General features: G+C 45.6%; 1 non-coding gene across 1 annotated transcript; it reads right to left on the bottom strand.

The window, feature by feature from the left end:
- Positions 1–17,619: 17,619 nt before the first annotated feature.
- On the bottom strand, positions 17,620–17,723 carry LOC115932563 (small nucleolar RNA U13). The gene has a single exon (XR_004068828.1). It is a non-coding gene; the product is annotated as a small nucleolar RNA U13 (small nucleolar RNA).
- Positions 17,724–18,406: the final 683 nt, after the last annotated feature.

The raw sequence follows: 18,406 nt of genomic DNA, 5'->3' as shown, positions 1-18,406 counted from the left end.
TTTCAGTTCTTTTTTTTTTTTTAAGAAGTAAACTTTGGCCAGGCACGGTGGCTCACACCTGTAATTCCAGCACTTTGGGAGGCTGAGGCAGGTGGATCACCTGAAGTCAGGAGTTTGAGACCAGCCTGGCCAACATGGTGAAGCGCTGTCTCTACTAAAAATACAAAAATTAGTCAGGCGTGGTGGCACACACCTGTAGTCCCAGCTATTTGGGAGGCTGAAGCAGGAGAATCGCTTTAACGTGAGAAGCAGAGGCTGCAGTGAGCGGAGATCGCACCACTACACACCAGTCTAGGCGACAGAGCAAGACCCTGTCTCAAAAAAAAAAAAGTAAACTTTACATTGATGAAATATTGCACAAATCACAACTATATCACTTGAAAAGAGTGGGAAAACCCAAGATGTGGGAGATGGTGTTATCTTCCTCAAGGTAAACCATTGCTGTTGAGTATGACATCAGAAAAATATCTCTGTCATGCCAGGCACAGTGGCTCACACCTATAATCCCAGCACTTTGGGACGCCAAGGTGGGCAGATCACCTGAGGCCAGGAGTTTGAGACCAGCCTGGCCAACATGGTAAAATCCCGTCTCTACTAAAAATATAAAAATTAGCCGGGTGTGGTGGCGGGTGCCTGTAATCCCAGCTACTCGGGAGGCTGAGGTAGGAGAATTGCTTGAACCTGGGAGGCAGAGGTTGCAGTGAGCCGAGGTCGTGCCATTGCACTCCAGCCTGGGCCACAGAGCAAGCCTCTGTCTCAAAGAAAAAAAAAAAGAAAAGTAAAAGAAAAATATATCTGTCGGTTTTATGGTTCAATAACTTAGACTTTCATCTTTTTTTCACATAAATTATTATTTTTTGTAGAGATAGGGTCTTGCTATGTTGCCCACGCTCGTCTCAACTCCTGGCCTCAAGGAATCTTCCCTCCTCAGCCTCTGAAAGTGTTGGGATTACAGGTGTGAGCCACCACGCCTGGCCAACTTAGACTTTCTTGTATGTATTTCTGGCATAACAGACCATTGCTGGAGAGACTTTGTTATTATCTATAAAGATTTTTTAAAATAACTTTATTGAGATATAACTGACATACAATAAACTGCTCATATTAAGAGTATACGATTGATATAGATATATATTTCCCTAAAATCAAGATAGTAAGCATATCCATGATTCCCTTCCTCCCATCCCCACCCCCACTCTCCCATCTCCATGCAACCACCAATCTTCTCTCTGTCAGTAAAAATTAAGTTGCATTTTATAAAGTTTTAATAAGAGGCCGGGCTCAGTGGCTCATGCCTGTAATACCAGCACTTTGGGAGACCGAGGCAGGCGGATCGCTGAGCTCAGGAGTTTGAGACCGCCCTGGGCAACATGGTGAAACCCTGTCTGTAATAAAAATACAAAAATTAGCGGGCATGGTGGTGCCTGCCTGTAATCCTAGCTACTCAGGAGACTGAGGCAAGAGAATCACTTGAACCTGGGAGGCGGAGGTTGCGGTGAGCCGAGAGTGCGCCATTGCACTCCAGCCTGGGCGACAGAGCGAGACCCCATCGCAAAAATAAAAAATAAATAAATAGGGTTTTATGTAAGAAAGTCATATAGTCTGTGCCCTTATTTTCCTGGCTTCTTCGCTCAGCATAACTATTTTCAGATTCATCTATGTTGTTATGTTGTATGAATATACACCAATTTATTTATTAATTCACCTGTTGATGGACATTTGAGTCCTTCCCAGTTTTTGGCTATTATAAATAAAGTTGCTAGGCAAATTTTTGTTCAGGTCTTTGTATGGACATATATTTCCTTTCTTCCTAGGTAAAAATCAGAGTGGAATAGCTGGCTCATATGCTAGGTGCATGCTTAAATTTTTAAAGAAACTACCAAACTGTTTTCCAAAGCAGTTGTACCATTTTACGTTCCTAATAGCTGCATATGAGAATTCCAGCTCCTGCACATCTATGCCAACATTTGCTATGGTTGACCATTTTTTTTTTTTTTTGAGACAGAGTCTCGCTCTGTCACCCAGGCTGGAGTGCAATGGGTCACTCCCTACTGGATTCAAACGATTCTCCCATCCCAGCCTCCTAAGTAGATGAGACTACAGGCACGAGCCACCTTGCCCAGCTAATTTCTGTATTTTTGGTAGAGATGGGATTTCACCATGTTGCCCCAGGCTGATTTTGAACTCCCTGACTCAAGTGATCCTCCTGCCTTGGCCTCCCGAAGTGCTGGGATTATGGGTGTGAGCCACCTCTCCAGGCCTAATTTTAGCTATTTTAATGACTGTATAGTGGTATATCATTATATTTTTATATATCCCTAATGACAATGATGTTGAGCACCTCTTCATGTACTTATTTGCTATCTGCATATTTTCTGCTTATATCTTTTCGGCTTTTTCATTGGGTTACTATTTTTTTTTTTTTTGACAGAATTTTTGCTCTTGTTGCCCAGGCTGGAGTGCAATGGCACGATCTCATCTCACTGCAACCTCTGCCTCCTGAGTTCAAGTGATTCTCCTCCCTCAGCCTCCTGAGTAGCTGGGATTACAGGCGTGCGCCACCATGCCTGGATAATTTTGTATTTTTAGCAGAGACGGGGTTTTTCCATGTTGGTCAGGCTGGTCTCAAACTCCTGACCTCAGGTGATCTGCCCACCTCGGCCTCCCAAAGTGCTGGGATTGCAGGTATGAGCCACCATGCCTGGCCCCTGGGTTACTTTCTTATACTTGAGTTTTGAGAGTCTTTTCTATATTGTGGATAGAAATCCTTTAACAGATACATCCTTTACAAATTTTTTTTTCCTAATATGTGGCTTGTTTTTTTTACTTTTTTTTCATTCTCTTAACGGTGTCCTTTAAACAGCAGATTTTTTAGTTTCAATGAAATCCAGTTTTTCAATTTGCACCCAGCCTGCTGATCTCTTTCTGATGCATTCTCTCCATCACCATCTCTCTAAACCCTCTCTAACAGACTCTCAGACTTTCCTCTCCCTCCTACATTCTCTTCCTTTTCTTTTGTCTCTCTCTGCTCCTCACCTCTTGACTAAAGATGTTGGCGGCTGCATCTCTAGCCAATGTCCAAATCCTAATACTACAACAAACATGGCCAGTGACATCTGCCTTTAAGCACTTGTCACAGAGGTCACCTGTGCATCGTCCACTTCCAGCCTCCAAAGAAACAATTCACTACAAACCACTTCTGGAGACGTGGCACCAACTACCAGGGAGGCAGCCAGGGAAGGATGAGGAACTCTCATTATCATGTTTCTGCTCGGGACCAAGGTTCCTGAACTGGAAAGGGCCCATCTGCTCAGCCCTCCCCATCACCCCTAACCCCTGCAATGCTGCAGGTTTTCATAAAGTTGTTTTTTTCTCTGCTGACACCTACAAGCTTCTCACTTTTGGGAAACAAAGATTGTAAAGGTTTTTTTTTTTTCATAATTAACTAAATTTAATTTAGAGCAAATTTTTTTTTAACTCATGTATTTTAGTTAGTAAAACACCATCTTGGGCCAGGCATGGTGGCTGTAATCCCAGCACTTTGGGAGGCCGAGGTGGGCGGATCACCTGAGGTCAGGAGTTCAAGACTAGCCTGGCCGATATGGTAAAACCCCGTCTCTACTAAAAACACAAAATTTAGCCAAGCGTGGTGGCACACGCGTGTAATCCCAGCTACTCGGGAGGCTGAGTCAGGAGAATTGCTTGAACCTGGGAGGCAGAATTCAGTGAGCCGAGTGCAGTGAGTCGAGATCGCGCCACTGCACTCTGGCCTGGGCGACAGAGTGAGACTCTGTCAAAAAAAAAAAAAAAGAAGGAAAGAAAGGAAGAAAGGAAGGAAGGAAGCAAAGAAGGAAGAAAGAAGCAGATAAAAGGCAGAGACAGAGTGGGCCACTTGGTGAGGCGGGGATGGAGAGCCACCTGCCTGAGGCACACCCACCCAACTCACAGGTGAAACTGGAGCGGAATCAATGAGGAACTAAGTCAGGGATCTGGCTACTCTTGCCTCTCTCTAGAGGACCCCTTGCCCTGCCATCAGTCCCACTGAGAACCCTCACTGTGCTTCCTCCAGGACAAATTCACATGTCTAGTGGAATCCATGGAGAGCCCTCCCAAGGCAAAAAGTCAGGAACTGCAGGCTAATGCTTCCCTCCCACTGGACAGGCCTGGGGAAGACTGGGAAGGGGCTAAGGGAAGCAGAGAAACTGCCTTCTCTGCCCAAGAGCAACAGACATATCTGCAGGGCAGGAATGAGGGACCACATCTGATACACTTGGGACCGGGCTTCAGAAAGTGTCCCCTCCCTATGTTGTTTGTGTCTCAGCAGGTGATTTTGTCCAATCAGCAGGTGATTTTGTCCAGCCCTCTTCCCCCAGGTACCAGGAGGTACCAGCTGCACTAGCAGGTTCAAAGGCCTCAGGGGACGACCCTGTGTCCCAGATTTCTGAGCAGATGGCCTAAGCTACTTTGCTTTGCAGCTTTATAGTAATTATTGGGTCAGACAGTGTTAAACACTAGTTAAACACTAGTTTAACACTAGCTTAACACTAGTTTAACAGACAGTGTTAAGCACTCTAGCTTTGTTTTTCTTTTTTAAGAGTTGTTTTGTCTATTCTAGATCTTTTGCATTTCCATATGAATTTTAGAATCAGCTTGCCATTTTTTTACCAAAAATCTTGGTAGAGTTCTGATTGATATTGTGTTAAACCTATAGATTAAATCTGGGGAGAATTGACATCTAAACAATATTGACTCTTCCAATCTGTGAACAAGGTATATCTCTTCATTTATTTAGGTCTTAGTTTCTCCCAGCAATTCTGTAATTTTCAGTGTACAGGTCTTTCACATCCTTTGTCAAATTTACCCTTAAATATTTAACATTTTTTATGATATCATAAATGCTATTTTTTTTTTTTTGAGAAAGGGTCTAGCTCTGTGGCCCAGGCTGGAGTGCAGTGGCGTGATCTCGGCTCACTGTAACCTCCGCTCCCAAGTTCAAGCGATTCTAGTGCCTCAGCCTCTCAAGTAGCTGGGACTACAGGTGAGTGCCACTGCATCTGGCTTATTTTTGTATTTTTAGTAGAGACAGGGTTTTACCATGTTGCCCAGGCTGGTCTCAAATTCCTGACCTCAAGTGATCCACCTGTCTTGACCTCCCAAAGTATTGGGATTACAGGTGTGAGCCACTGTGCTGGGCTGGCTATGTTTATTTGTTTGTTTGTTTGTTTGTTTTGTTTTGTTTTTTGAGACAAGGTCTCGTTCTGTCACCCAGGCTGGAGGGCGGTGGCACAATCTCGGCTCACTGCAACCTCCACCTCTTGGGTTCAAGTAATTCTTATGCCTCAGCCTCCCGAGTAGCCGGGACTACAGGCGCGCGCTGCCACACTTGGCTAATTTTTTTGTATTTTAGTAGAGATGGGGGGTTTCCCCATGTTGACCACGCTCGTCTCAAACTCCTGACCTCAGGCAATCCACCCATCTTGGCCTCCCGTCTTGGCCTCCCAAAGTTCTAGGATTATAGGAGTGAGCCACTGCGCCTGGCCTCTGACATTATTTTTTAATTTTAACAATGAGCTTACCGTTAACCACAGATTTGTCGTTTTAATGTGCCCCTCATTTAATACCTTTTTTCCTAAAAATAGAAGCCATTCCACAAAACCTTTTACTTAGTATTCACTTCCACTATCGATAAACTATTAGAGCAGTGGTTCTCAACCAGAGGTAATTTTGCTTTCCAAGGGACATTTGGCAATGTCTAGGAAATTTTCATTTGTCACAGCTGGGACTGGGGGTACACTGGCATCTAGTTGACAGAGGTCAGGGTTGCTGCTAAACATCCAACCATGCACAAGACAGCCCCCACAACAAAGAACTATCCAGCATGAAATGTCAGTAGCATTGAAGTTGAGAAACTCTGCGTTAGAAGTAGATACACAGATGTGCTCCTCACAGTTAATATACTTGGTAGACAACATGGCATGGACCAATATGGCAGGGTTTGTATAATTTCACATAAGTTTCATTCTTTCCTCAGATCCTATAAAATCTCTATCCTTTCCTTGTTTGGTGAGACATTCTATAGTCCTTCTGGTGTGAAGCTTCTCTCATTGCAAAGGGTTAATAAACTTGTCATTGCCAGATTACAGGTTTGTTCTGGGTGCTCCTAGGCCAATAAATCAGGCTCTCTAGCTGATTTATCAAGCTAGGATAAATTCATGGTGTAGAATCAGATTCTCCACTTTAAGGGGCGTTTCTGTGAAACTGGGCTAGTCCGGAGACTCTGGAGGAATGGGAGTGGAGGTGAATAACTTCTCAGCTGAGCCTCTGAAGGATAGGCAGGGTGAGCTGAGTAAAGGATGGAATTTATGAGCATCCTTGGCTGAAACACCCTCTACTTGCAGTGACCTTGCTGCTCCTTTCTTTGCCTCAGCAACTTCCTCAGCACCGGGGGGATTAATGTCCAGATGATGGCCCAGCCCTGTGGCCTGAACCTTCTGGCAAAACTGTTGTGTTAGGGGGGCTGTGTAACTTGGGTTCCTATGACAGCAGCCCAACCCAGCCGGACCACCAAGAATAGCATCCTTGAAAGGTGGTGGCACTGGTGCTCAGGCTCAACATCTTTTCCAGGTGGATGTTGAGATCTGCACTGCCTGCTGGTAGCGAAATTCAGATGCCACTATCTATCAAATCTTGAATAATTCATGAAGTGCTCTTCCACCTGTGGCCCAGAAGTTCCCACAGCCCCATTGGTCCCTGGCCTCTGGAGCTAATTCCTTTTAGTCTGCAGAGCTGCAAAGCAAAGTAGCTTAGGCCATCTGCTCAGAAATCTGGGACACAGGGTCGTCCCCTGAGGCCTTTGAACCTGCTAGTGCAGCTGGTACCTCCTGGTACCTGGGGGAAGAGGGCTGGACAAAATCACCTGCTGATTGGACAAAATCACCTGCTGAGACACAAACAACATAGGGAGGGGACACTTTCTGAAGCCCGGTCCCAAGTGTATCAGATGTGGGTCCCTCATTCCTGCCCTGCAGATATGTCTGTTGCTCTTGGGCAGAGAAGGCAGTTTCTCTGCTTCCCTTAGCCCCTTCCCAGTCTTCCCCAGGCCTGTCCAGTGGGAGGGAAGCATTAGCCTGCAGTTCCTGACTTTTTGCCTTGGGAGGGCTCTCCATGGATTCCACTAGACATGTGAATTTGTCCTGGAGGAAGCACAGTGAGGGTTCTCAGTGGGACTGATGGCAGGGCAAGGGGTCCTCTAGAGAGAGGCAAGAGTAGCCAGATCCCTGACTTAGTTCCTCATTGATTCCGCTCCAGTTTCACCTGTGAGTTGGGTGGGTGTGCCTCAGGCAGGTGGCTCTCCATCCCCGCCTCACCAAGTGGCCCACTCTGTCTCTGCCTTTTATCTGCTTCTTTCTTCCTTCTTTGCTTCCTTCCTTCCTTTCTTCCTTTCTTTCCTTCTTTTTTTTTTTTTGACAGAGTCTCACTCTGTCGCCCAGGCCAGAGTGCAGTGGCGCGATCTCGACTCACTGCACTCGGCTCACTGAATTCTGCCTCCCAGGTTCAAGCAATTCTCCTGACTCAGCCTCCCGAGTAGCTGGGATTACACGCGTGTGCCACCACGCTTGGCTAAATTTTGTGTTTTTAGTAGAGACGGGGTTTTACCATATCGGCCAGGCTAGTCTTGAACTCCTGACCTCAGGTGATCCGCCCACCTCGGCCTCCCAAAGTGCTGGGATTACAGCCACCATGCCTGGCCCAAGATGGTGTTTTACTAACTAAAATACATGAGTTAAAAAAAAATTTGCTCTAAATTAAATTTAGTTAATTATGAAAAAAAAAAAAACCTTTACAATCTTTGTTTCCCAAAAGTGAGAAGCTTGTAGGTGTCAGCAGAGAAAAAAACAACTTTATGAAAACCTGCAGCATTGCAGGGGTTAGGGGTGATGGGGAGGGCTGAGCAGATGGGCCCTTTCCAGTTCAGGAACCTTGGTCCCGAGCAGAAACATGATGATGAGAGTTCCTCATCCTTCCCTGGCTGCCTCCCTGGTAGTTGGTGCCACGTCTCCAGAAGTGGTTTGTAGTGAATTGTTTCTTTGGAGGCTGGAAGTGGATGATGCACAGGTGACCTCTGTGACAAGTGCTTAAAGGCAGATGTCACTGGCCATGTTTGTTGTAGTATTAGGATTTGGACATTGGCTAGAGATGCAGCCGCCAACATCTTTAGTCAAGAGGTGAGGAGCAGAGAGAGACAAAAGAAAAGGAAGAGAATGTAGGAGGGAGAGGAAAGTCTGAGAGTCTGTTAGAGAGGGTTTAGAGAGATGGTGATGGAGAGAATGCATCAGAAAGAGATCAGCAGGCTGGACGTGGTAGGTCACGCCTGTAATCCCAACACTTTGGGAGGCCAAGGCGGGCAGATCGCCTGAGGTCAGGAGTTCCTGACCACCCTGGCCAACATGGTGAAACACCATCTCTACTAAAAATACAAAGATTGGCTGAGCATGGTGGTGGGCACCTATAATCCCAGCTACTCAGGAGGTTGAGGCAGGAGAACGACTTGAACCTAGGAGGCGGAAGTTGCAGCGAGCCGAGATCACAGCACTGCACTGCAGCTTAAGCAATAAAGTGAGACTCTGTGTCGGAAGAAATGAAGAAGAGAGAAAGAAAGAAAGAAAGAGAGAAAGAAAGAAAGATAGAAAGAAAAGAAAGAAAGAAAGAAAGGAAAGAGAGAGGGAGAGAAAGAGAGAGAAAGAGAGAAAGAAAGAGAGAAAAAAGAAAGAAAGAAAGACAACACCTCGTAACATTTTATTTCCTACTGTTGTAGTAATTGCTCTAGAAAGAAAGACAATATATTGGGCACATTGGTATTGTTCCGTGGTGAGCAGTTCTATGTAAACTTACCCTCAAAGGCCAAGGGCACTGAGAGGCCAAAGAAAGAGGCTGACAAATCGAGTTTCTCAGAAATAAACAATTAATGGGGACCTTTGAACAGAAGCTATGTGTCCAGTGGCTGCAAGAGGGTGGAACCCACACCCGTCCTCCAGTAAGTTTACTTTCTATAGCAAATTTTTATGCTAAAACATGAGCACCTGGCCATGCCTCACACTTTCTTGCAGAAACTCTTGACCACTGGAGAGGTTAGATAAGCATCTTTATGAGACATTATCTACGCTACGCCAATGTTTAAAGACCTTGTTGCCAAATACCTTGGTATGCGGGAGTCAAACATCTGTCATCATGATATTTTCCCTTCAAGATGAAATCACTCTGGCCACGCAGCAGGCTGTATACCTACACTCCACTCCTCAGTACTGGTCCTTGCAATCTCACGTGCCCACCTGTTCCTTGATAGTCCCTGGGTCTAGAGGGAGGGTGCTTGATATTGTATAGCTATAGCAGCAGCTCATTGGCTTTATTGGAGGAAAATGCTGCAGCAACAGTAAAGGCAAAACCAGGACAGTAAGGAACATAGGAGCACAACACCTAAACCAAGAAGCAGCTTCTGCCACCAGGTGCCCCAGGACCGAAGCCAGCTATGAAACCAGTAACAACTACAGCATTCAACGCAGGGGTTCAGTCTGAGAAACTGGTCATTTGTGTTATATAGTCTCTCCAATCTCATCCTTGGAAAGGAGATACCCACCACGGCAGGCCAGAAGCATGGGAGAGTGGCATGAGGCCGCATACCAAACCAATGTTTTTCTTTTTTTCTTTCTTTCTTTTTTTTTTTGAGATAGAGTCTTGCTCTGTTGCCCAGGTTGGAGTGCAGTGGCATGATCTCAGCTCACTGCAACCTCCGCCTCCTGGGCTCAAGCGATTCTCCTGCCTCAGCCCCCTGAGTAGCTGGAATTACAGGCGCCCGCCACCACACCCAGCTAATTTTTGTATTTTTAGTAGAGACGGGGTTTCACCATGTTGGCCAGGCTGGTCTCAAACTCCTGAGCTCGTGATCCACCTGCCTCAGCCTCCCAAAATGCTGGGATTACAGGTGTGAGCCACTGTGCCCGGCCCCAACAGATGTTTTTCTGTAAGCCAACAGCATACTCTTGGGCCCGTTGTAGGAAAAGGTTTGCTTCATAGGTGGCAGCTAGTGATAGTATTGACAGAACATGACAACTAAGGATGAAAGGAAACAAACTTAGTGGGTATTTGCAAGGAAATTTCTTTTCCATCTGTCAGAATACACCAGTCCATTCATTTAGAGTAGTTAGCATAGAGTCAGCTCTTGGCTTTTGTAAAGGGAAAGGGGCCATATACCAACCATGTTGCCCAAGGATGAAGTGTCAGCAGCCGTGGTCAAAGTAATTTGATTGAGAGTACACCATATTAGAGAGCTCACCACCATGCCATGGGGTATATGTGCTTCCCCTGACCATTTATAACGAGTGATCGGGGACCAGTATTCAATAAGATCAATGCGAACCACTCTAACTGTTGAGGATATTCCCCCCTCTCTGGCAGGAAATAGCCGATCCAGCCCGGGTGTATTTGCCATTCTAAGCCCCAGTGCAGTGTCCCCTCCTCTGGTAGAATGTCTGTGACTGTCTTCATGCAGAAAATATGGTGGGTGTCAACTAGGTCTGAAAGTAAAGCAGTCCTCTCAGTTACCCGTATGTGAAAAATAGTAGGCTTGGGGAATGGTGGTCCCAACCTATCACATGGGGCAGGCACCTCATCCCTTTGGCTGAAGTTAAAGAAATAAGGGCTTCAGATCACACATTCATCCGCCTTTGCAAGGTAGGTTTCTCCAGGAAAGTCTGAATTTGTGCTTCTTTTTTTAAAAAAAACTTTTATTTTAGGTTCAGGGGTACATGTGCAGGTTCCTTATATAGGTAAATTGCATGTCACAGGGGTTTGGCGTACTGATTATTTCATCACCCAGGCAATAAGCTTAGTATCCTATAGGTAGTGTTTCGATCCTCCCTCCCTCCACTCTCAAGTAGGCCCTGGTGTCTCTTGTTCCCTTCTTTGTGTCCATGTGTACTCAATGTTTTGCTCCCATTTACAAGTGAGAACGTGCAGTATTTGGTTTTTTGTTCCTGTGTTAGTTCGCTTATAATGCTGTTTCCCCTAACCATTTATAGCGGGTGATCGTGGGTCCAGTATTCAATAGGAGCAATGGGAACCACTCTAACTGTTGAGGATATTCCCCCATCTATGGCAAGAAATAGCCTATCCAGCCTGGGGGTATTTGCCATTCTAAGCCCCAGTGCAGTGTCCTCTCCCCTGACAGTATATCTGTCAGTGTTGTTATGCACAAAATATGCTGGTTGTCAATCAGGTCTGGGAGCAAAGCGGTCTTCTCAGTTACCCATATGCAAATAGTGGTACGCTTGGGGTACGGTGGTCCCAACAAGTCATGTGGAGCAAGCATCCTGCTTTGGCTGAAGTTAAATACATAAGCCCTGCAGATAACACATTCATCCACTCTAGCAAGGTAGGTGATAGGTGCTATGGTTTGGATCTGTATCTCCACCAAATCTCATGTCAAATTGTAATCCCCAATGTTGGAGGTGGGGCCTGGTGGGAGGTGATTGGATCAAGGGGGTGGATTACTCATGAATGGTTTAGCACCACCCCCTTCGTACTAACCTCACAATAGTGCGTGAGTTCTTGTGAGATCAGGTTGTTTAAAAGTGTGTAGCACTTCCTCTCTGACTCTCTTTTGCTCCTGCTCCTGCCATGTGAGATGCTTGTTCCCCCTTTGCCTTCCACCATGATCAGAAGCTTTCAGAGGCCTCTCCCAAAGCAGAAGCTGCTGTGCTTCCTGCATAGCCTGTAGAACGGTGAGCCAATTAATCCTCTTTTCCAGTTACCCAGTCTCAGGTATTTCTTTGTAGCAATGTGAGAACGGATTAATACTGTAGGTTTCCCTAGGAAACTTTTTTTTTTTTTGAGACAGAGTCTCGCTCTGTTGCCCAGGCTGGAGTGCAGTGGTATGCTCTTGGCTCACTGCAACCTCTGCCTCCCAGGTTCAAATAATTCTCTTGCCTCAGCCTCCAGAGTAGCTGGGATTACAGGTGTGTGCTACCACGCCCAGCTAATTTTTGTATTTTTTTTTTAAATAGAGATGTGGTTTCGCCATGTTGGCCAGGCTAGTCTCGAACTCCTGACCTCAAGCGATCCTCCCACCTCAGCCTCCCAAAGTGCTGGGATTACAAGTGTGAGCCACCATGCTCAGCCTCCCCAGGAAACTGAATTTGTGCTTTCAGAAGACCAGTTTTCTTTTTAGTGAACCCTGCTATTTGGAGGTTACATGGGAGATGAAAATGCCATGATCTGTTGTGTTCCCTGGCCCAGTCCTGCACATCATGTCCAGCAAAATGGGTCTTTTGGTTACTGTCAATGTGTCAAAGATATCCATACATAGTACTGAGAGCCTCTAAACCTTTAATAGTACTGGCTTGATTAGCTCACTTACAAGGACAAACTTACAGCAGTTCAGTAGCAGTATGTACACAGGCCAATACATACTTTTTGTCTTGACTTACAAAAAGAAGCCCTATATAATTCATTTGCTGATCTGTTATAGGGTGGACAGCCCTATGAGTGTGTCCTGCATGGTATGGTATATAGTGTGGATGAAATCAAGAATGTGGTATACTTTTGTATTAGTCTGTTTCTACACTGCTATAAAGAACTACCTAAGACTGCGTAACGTGTAAAGGAAAGAAGCTTAATTGACTCACAGCTCCATGTGGCTGGGGAGGCCTCAGCAAACTTACAATCATGGCAGAAGGCAAAGGGGAAGCAAGGACCTTCTTCACATGGTGGCAGGAGAGAAAGAGAGCAAGGAGAGAGCTGACAAACACCTTTAAACCATCAGATCTCATGAGAACTCACTCACTATCATGAGAACAGCATAGGGGAACCGCCCCCATGATCCAGCCACCTCCCCTGACATGTGTGAATTACAATTCAACATGAGATTTGGGTGCAGACACAGAGCCAAACCATATCAACATTTTTAACAGCTATTGGGAGGTCAGTATATTTTAAGGGCAATCCTGCCTTCTTGGCTATCTCCAAGCCTACTCTCGCACTTCTATGACTACTACTTTTGTCATGTACACAGGTCTCTATTCATTGGCCTGGGACAGAGCACAATACTTCTAATTGTTCTTAGGGTGTCAGCTTCTATACTTCCTGGAACTGAGTCCTATTGTGTACCACTACATGAAATAACAACTATTTCATGAGCTGCAGGGTGTTGCAGCTTCTCTATATGTCTTGCCACATGTTCATGCCTTATATGGGTTTGTGCATAAACACCCATTTTTCTTGTTGCCACTGGGCTAGCCACATAATTAGGCCTTTGAATGTAGCCCAGCTATCAGCACAAAGAGCCAGGGGCCAGGGCTTATGTGTGATTATTAACCAAGCAGCTTGCAACTCAGCCCACTGTCTACTGTGATGGGTACTTATATCAAGCCAGATTGTATCAGTTTGTGGTCATATAGCAACAGTGGTCCAAGTACAGGGGTTTCCCTTGCTGGAGCCATCTGTATACCAAGCATGATCAGGGATGCATAACACTCCTTTGCTTATTGTGTCACACACTGGAGTAGGAAGGGGCAAAGGGATGTCCTTTGGTTGCTCACATATAACAAGGCCTAACACAGCATGCAATTCTCGGCTTAAGGGATTGGTTACCAGGACACTTCATTGTTGCAAATAGGCATGCCATTTATTCAAGATAGGTGTTTGGGATTTAAACGGAGGTGGGTGATTTAAATAATCCTTCTATCCATCCCTTGATTGGTAGACCAGTTCTCACAGTCATGGGAAGGGTCTTTGCTAATTATTCCACCTTCTGTAAAGCATACACTGCTAGCACTTGTTCAATGGAAGAGTACTGATAGGGACAGGAGGCAGATAAATTCCAGGCAGAAGAAGTGGAGTCCCTGACGAGGGCCCCACCTTCAAGCCTGGAACCGCAGCCCAAAGTGAGAACTTCACATCCGCGTTTTCCTGCTCGAATGTTGCCTTTTCCAAAACCACCCCTGGCCCACCATGCTCTCCATCCTGTACATATAAAAACCCCAGGCTCCACTGGCAGAGAGCAGAGAAGGGGAGAAGAAAAGAAGCAGCTGAACATTGGAGAGATGCAGTTTGACTTCAGAGGGATGGCTTGACGGCAGGACTTTGGAGAACAGTCTGGCTGAAGACGGCCAGACTTCAGGGGAAGAATACTCTCCTGCTCCTTCCTCTTTCCAGCTCCCTTTCCTGCTGAGAGCCACTTCCATTGGCAATAAAATCCCCTGCATTTGTTATCCTTCAATTCGTTCGTGCAATCTGATTTTTCCTGGATGCTGGACAAGAGCTCGGAATACAAAAAGGCTGTCACACTGACCCTTTGCCCTCACGAAAAGGCAGAAGGTCCACTGAGCTGTTAAACACTTACTTAAGCCATCCTCGGGCAGTAAAGCTAAAAGAGCTCACTGTAACGCACGCCCTGGGGTTTTGGGGGCCCACGGGAGTTTTATCCTCCTTAGATGCTGCCTTGGGGCACGCACAGAGTTTTGCTCCTGCCAGCACCCTAAAGCACTTTCCCTAGCTCTTACACCAGCTCACCTGCATGCTTCCCATCCCACAAGGGGTTGAGAGCTGTGGGCTGAGTAAGCGAGGCACCCCTGTCATGAGGCCTGTGAAGGGGTCAGGGAAAATTTCCTTTCAGTATCTGGCTTTGCTCCTTTCCATAATTGTGACCAAAATCTTAAAGGGATTGATTTACCATACCGTGGTTGCCATAAGGCCCAACTCCTGCCCACAGGAGTAGCAGTAACATCCAAAGTCATCTCTACTCCCTCTAAAGGGGTGCCTGAGGCTTGCGCCTGCTATACTAGCACTTTAGCCTGTTCAAAGCTCCCTGCTGTGACGTGTCTCAGTCTCAATGTGTCCTTTCTCTAATAAGTCCATATAGTGGCCTCAAACATTGGGCTAAGGGTGGGACAAATGCTCTCTAATATCCTAAAAGACCCACAAATGTTTGGATTTCTCTTTTGTTTTCAGAGTTGGATGTTACTGGATTTTGTCCATCAATGTACCCAATATAAAAGGAATCTTACCCCACCATGTAACCCCTAAAACTTCACTGCAGGCCCTGGGCCCTAGATCTTCTGAAGGGTTGATTTCCCACCCTTGTTCCAGAAGATGATTGCACAATGCCCTCAGACTTTCATAATACACATGAACATCTCAGAGGTTAACACCATATTATAAATATAAGAAGACTAAAAAAGAGAAGTCAGGAGTGAGAACAAAGACAAGTCTCTAGCTATCATTGGGTGACGAATTGTAGGAGTGTGAAATAGCCCTAGGGCAGCACTTGAAAGGTCCACTGGAAACCTTGCCAGGTAAAAGCAATTGGTTTTGTGATTATTTGGACAGTAGAATGCAGAAAAAGGTATTAGCCAAACCTAAGACAGCATGATGTGTACCCAGGACAGACATGATGTGGTTGACTACCTGAGTAATTTAAGAAACTGCAGCTTGTATGGCCAGGGTTACCTTGTTCAGTTTCTGGTAACCCGCAGTCATCAGCCAGGCCTGGTCAGGTTTGCATGCAGGCCAGATGGATCTGATAATCTTGCTTTGAGTTGGCCAGATAATATGTACCTTTTAAGTTCCTCAATAGCTGCACTTATTACAGCATGCCCCTCAGGCAATTTGTATTGTTTAACGTTGACAACCTACCTGGGGCTAGAGAATTGTACGGGTTTCCATTTTGACCTCTCCTGAGAATACCTGTACTATACCCACCTTTAATCTGAATTCTTCCACTGAAGTTTACAGTCTTTCCTAACAGAATATCCATTCCTAAAATATTTTATGGAATAGAGGAAATAAGCACCATATATGGGGCAGAGGACACTTTCCCCAAACCGAGATGTATTAAAGTCCTTTTTACTGGGATCATTTGTCCCCCATAACCATCAATGGCAGACCGTTGACCAAAGGGTCTTTCTGAATGTGTCCATGGATTAAAGTACATTCCGTCCCTAGTAAGGCAATAGTCTTAATTCTCAGGACCAGTAAGCGATGAGCTCAATATGGGGCCTCTGGTCGCCCTCTATTGTTCAAACATGGGATTAACCTCGGCCCTAGTAATTTCGGAGCCCGGATGGGATCCACCCTGATAGGCTGGGGCATTACAAGAAGGGGTCTAGTCTTCCTCTTCTGCAGGAGGGGCAGAAAGGAAGCAACGAAATTGCTGTTCAGGCGGTAGTTCCCTCTATGTGACTGCTAATACAGCGTTAGGTTTGTCTATTTTTTATTGGGGTGTTTCTGCTCCCAATAAATCATGCCACATTTACTTACATGTGCCTCTTATCTATCCCTTTCCCTTTTTTTCCTCCTTCTTTCTGTGGGATTTTCTTTTTCCCTTTTGCTAACCCTCATCGGGTTCCCAAGCTTACCCTGTCCCTGGTTTGCTCAGTTTTTTCCAAATTTGCAATGCCTTGTCCCACATCATATACATCTTGTTCCACTCCAGGCCTCAACAAAGACAGAAAAGGGCCCTGCCATTCTCTTCATGCGTGCTGTAGCAATTTATTTTTCACCCTGGCAGTAAAAACTGCTATATCAGTTCCTGTGAAAACCCAGGTATAGATGGCTTGCCTCATTCCTAATTCCCAGAGAAGCCCCAGGGCCTCTTTGATTGACCACCAGCAGGTTGTCCCTCCTGGTAAATCTTTTTCATTAGGCCAAGCCTCTCTCATAGCTAGAATAATCCATTCCATAAGGCTATTCTTCCCGGGTTATGAAGGCATTGCTGCAGGACCAGGTGGGTGATTATATTAATCATTTTTCTCTGCTTGATTCCCAGCTAAAGAAAAACCCTGTGTCCCACAATTGGACCATCTAAGAGGTCAGTGGTTCCTTAGGTGGTTGTTTAAACGTCTTTGCAATCTTTAAGAGTTCTGTAGCAGTGAGATAGTGATCGTGAGAGTGATATACACTGATTGTGAGATTCTCCTGGATCGGCCAACTCCAATTTTGCTGGAGTTGTTCAGCTTTCACTTTCCTGTGCACGAGGGGCGAGCTTGGCTTGCCAAAGATCTTCATTCCCCTCTTCAGCTATGACTTCTATATCATCGAAATATTCCTCTCCACAACATTCCCAGGGATTCCAAATTTTCACATCCCAATCGGGCTTAGTTATGACAGCTTTAATTTCTGGTCATTTCCATTTCATTCCCCCTAGGCGGATCAATCTATCTACATGCTAAGGTTTCAATTTTTGTTCTCTTGGTCGTCAATTTTCTTCATTATGTTGGATGCAAGGAGAAAACTCAAAAGTCACGTGTCTTTTTCTTGTTGCAATTCCTTCCCTAGCCATTTAATTTTCATCTCTGCTGCTAGCTGGGCCTCCAATGCCAAATGAACAGCCCAGAGAAGTGGCCAGCCCACTGGATAGGTTATCCACCACCCTTCCCTATGGCAGTGCACTATATGGCTTTCAGTTAATAACTCCTTTTGAGTTTTTGGGATGTCCCATTACTCATTCGGAGGTCCACAAGCATCTAACAGAGGTGTCACACCACCCCACATAGATGTTGCTGGCCACCCTGGAGTTTCACGCACAGATGCTTCATTCCCCTTACCCATTTCTTTTTTCTTTTTTCATATCAGATGAATAATGTGCTGATGTCATAACAAGGTTCGAGAAAGGCACATCTCACATAAGCACATGAACACCCAATCATCATGCTTAGGAACTACAAAAGGATCAATTTCTTAGTTCTTCAGCTCCTGCCTGGCTCAGCAAATGTTCCACAGTAGCTGGTGTATGCAAACCCACCCCTAAAGGCCAAGGGAACTGAAAGGCAGAAGAATAAGGCTGACAAACCCAGTTCTCAGAAAGGAATATTTAATAGGGACTTAGGAATGCAAGCCATCTCAGGGAGCTCTAAGAGGGTGGAACCCCGCACCCGCCCATCAGAAAGTATTCTTTCTATAGCATGCTTTTAGAGTAAAGACACGTCCAGCCAGTCTGGTCTTAGACTTGCTTGCCAAAACTCTGGAAAACTGGGGAGGCCGGGCACAGTGGCTCACACCTGTAATCCCAACACTGGGAGGCCGAGGCGAGCAAATCACTTGAGGTCAAGAGTTTGAGACCAGCCTGGACAACATGGTGAAACCCTGTCTCTACTAAAAATTAAAAAATTAGCCAGGTGTGGGTGGCAGGCACCTGTAATCCCAGCTACTCTGGAGGCTGAGGCAGGAGAATTGCTTGAACCCGAGAGGCAGAGGTTGCAGTGAGCCAGGATCGCACCACTGCACTCCAGCCTGGGTGACAGAGTGAGACTCTGGAAGAGAAAGAAAGAGAGAAAGAAAGAAAGAAAAAGAAAGAAAGAAAGAAAGAAAGAAAGAAAGAAAGAAAGAAAGAAAGAAAGAAAGAAAGAAAGAAAAA

The sequence above is a fragment of the Gorilla gorilla genome, chromosome X (assembly GCF_029281585.2).
Source record: "Gorilla gorilla gorilla isolate KB3781 chromosome X, NHGRI_mGorGor1-v2.1_pri, whole genome shotgun sequence".
Classification (NCBI taxonomy): domain Eukaryota; kingdom Metazoa; phylum Chordata; class Mammalia; order Primates; family Hominidae; genus Gorilla; species Gorilla gorilla.
The sequence above is the reverse complement of the archived record's forward strand: the minus strand, read 5'-3'. Positions and strand labels throughout refer to the sequence as shown.